Source organism: Ursus maritimus, unplaced genomic scaffold (assembly GCF_017311325.1).
Source record: "Ursus maritimus isolate PB19 unplaced genomic scaffold, ASM1731132v1 scaffold_7, whole genome shotgun sequence".
Classification (NCBI taxonomy): Eukaryota; Metazoa; Chordata; class Mammalia; order Carnivora; family Ursidae; genus Ursus; species Ursus maritimus.
Window position 1 is genome coordinate 65,555,675 of NW_024426885.1, and position 2,783 is coordinate 65,558,457.

The window sequence follows — 2,783 nt, forward strand, 5'->3', positions numbered from 1 at the left end:
AGGGTTTGTTGCCAGGGGGTGATGAATGTGGGGGTTCACCGGGATTGGCTCAGGTTGTCATTCAGATTACCCCTCTTCTGAATCCTTCCTGGAGTGTGAAATGGCGCGATTTCCTTTTGTGCAGCAGGCTGAGTCTTCTGGTATTGCTCAGGTGTCCCCAAGAGCTGGGGCTTTGGAACTAGGCCCCCAGGAATGAACCTCTCAGAATGCAACTAGGGTAAGAGTTAGGGCCTAGGGGCAGGGGAGTTTCGGTCAGCCGGCTGTGTGGCGAATTTCCTGGGGGGAGAGTTGAAGGCGTGGGTTGGTGTGAGTGTCAGGCTCAGGGTTTGGGGCTAGGGTGCTGCTGAAAGTGGGGGTTCGCTTGGATTTTCTCAGGTGGACGTTCAGATTTCTCCTGCTCTGAATTCTTCCTGGAGTCCCACATGGCAGGTTTCCTTTTGTGTGGCAGGCTGAGTCCTCTGGTATTGCTTAGGTTTCCTGAATCTTTGGGGCTTTAGAGCCAGGCTTCTTAGAATGGACCTCTCAGAACCAAAACTAGGGTTAGGGTTAAGGCCTAGGAGAATGGGAGTATTGCTCAAGTTTCCCCTAGCCCGTTGGATTTGGAGCCAGGACGCTGGGAAATGACCTCTCAGAACCTAACCTAGGTTTAGGGCAGGAGAATGGAAAGTCTGATCTTCAGGCTGTGTAACGATGTTCCCTGGGGGCTGATTTGAGGACATAGATTGCGGTGAGGTCAGATTCTGCCGTTTTGGCCAAGGGGCCAGTGAACATGGCCGTTTGCTGGGATTGGCTCAGGTGGGCATACAGATTTCTCCTGCTCTGAATACTTTCTACACTCCCAAATGGCATGGTTTCCTTCGATGTGGCAGGCTGAGTCCTCAGGTATTGCTCCACCGACACCAGGACCTGATCGAGAGACACCAGGGGCCGGCTCACAATACGCAGACACACAGACACACAGGGAAAGACAGAGAGACACGGAGTGGGGGGACACTTAGGGGACACACTGGACGGGAGAGACGGGGAGGGACAGAGTGTGTGTGTGTGTGTGTGTGTGTGTGTGTGTGTGGTCTGTGTGTGTGACAGAGAGAGAGAAAGAGAGAGAGAGATTAGATTATCCAACACACAGACCCTGTCACACCCCAGCACAGACACGCAGACCCCGACCCGGATGCGGACGGGGACAGGGACAGGGACAGAGACCCAGGTGCACACAGGTGACACACACCCACACACAGGGACACACAGGACGCTGTGTGGGCGCGGCAGCTAGCCCACGGGAGGGCGGTCGCGCTTGGGCGCGCTTTGGGCAAGGCGGCCGCGCCCTGGAGCTGCCCTAGGAGCCCTCCCTCGGAGCCCGAGGACTTGCAGCCCAGGTGGCGGGAATCCCGATGGGCTGCCATTCCTGCCCAGCACCCCTCTGGCGTGGGGGCGTGCGAGGCATTCTTTCTTTTGCCCCGTCCTTTATTTTCTGGTGGCCCTTGTCGCCGTGGTGCGGGCGCCCCGGGGTCTCGCTGAGGGAGCGAGCCTCGCTGTTCCGCTGAGACGGGGCGCGGAGTCGGGTGCCCACGGGGCCTGAGGCCCCGGGCGGTTGGCCATCTTGTGTCCTGTGCGCACGGAGCACGGACGCCCGGGCCCAGGGGCAAAGGGACGGTGACCGGTGCGAAGGAGGGCCATGCCCTTCTGGCGGGAGCGCAGCCCAGGGCTGGTGGGGAGAAGGTGTAGGCGGGCCCAGGCAGGAGGCGGGGCCGGCAGGCGGTTGGCCCGGGGCGCTGCGGTGGGCGGGCGGCCCAAGCGAACTGCTAGGGGCTCGGGAGAGGAGAGGGCCCGGAGGCAGGGAGGAGGCCGAGAACCCAGGGAGCGCACGCCTGCAGAGGCGGGGTCACGGCCCGCCCGGGGCTCCCGCGGTTCCTCTCGCCCGGGCCGCTTTCCCTCCACCCCCCTCCGCCGCCTCCGCCTCCTCTCGCGCCGCCCCCTGAGCGCCCACCGCCCTGCACACCAGCCCCCAGCCCGCACCCCGGGATAGGCTGTGGGCGTTCCTGGGGCTTGGAGGTGGAAGGGCTGGGCTGTGGGCGCCTGGCTGTGCCACGGGCACCCGCAGAGGGCCAGGGTTCCGCGTTGCGCTGCGCGTGTGGCGTGTGGCGTGTGGCGTGTGGCGTGTGGCGTGTGGCGAGCGGGTCGGGCCCACCACGCATGGCCTGTGGTGAGGTGGGGGCACGTGGGGTTTGAATGGAGCCGGGTTGGGCAAGGTTGGGGGGGCGGGCCGCTGGCGGCAGAGGGAGTGGAAGGGAGGGCGAAGGGCAAGGAAAGGAAAAGAAAAGGAGAAAAGCCTACAGCACCCGGTATTCCCAGGCGGTCTCCCATCCAAGTACTAACCAGGCCCGACCCTGCTTAGCTTCCGAGATCAGACGAGATCGGGCGCGTTCAGGGTGGTATGGCCGTAGACGCCTGTGGCTGCCGCTCGGTGCCCCAAGAGCCTGCTCCGCCCCTCCCAGCCCCAGCCCCAGCCCCAGCCCCAGCCCCAGCCCAGCCCCTGCCGAGCGATTGTCAGCCCTCCTCGCCTGGCCTGGGCCTGGTGCCTGCCTGCCTGCCTGCCAGCCAGCACGCCCAGGGGACAAGATGCCTCCGGCACCCCGGAGCCGCGGAAGTCCGCGCGCTCTCCCGTCCCGGGACTCTCCTGCCGCGCCGCCGCTTGGCTCCCGGGATGGCAACGGGGTGGGTCGGGGCGCCGGGGGCGAGGCCCGAGGTGTTCTCAGAGCGCCCCCCAACCCCCCCGCCCCCCG

The 2,783-nt window shown here is 64.6% G+C and overlaps 1 non-coding gene across 1 annotated transcript; it reads right to left on the reverse strand.

Moving 5' to 3' along the window:
* Positions 1 to 2,327: 2,327 nt before the first annotated feature.
* Positions 2,328 to 2,446, reverse strand: LOC121101321. The gene has a single exon (XR_005833324.1). It is a non-coding gene; the product is annotated as a 5S ribosomal RNA (ribosomal RNA).
* Positions 2,447 to 2,783: the final 337 nt, after the last annotated feature.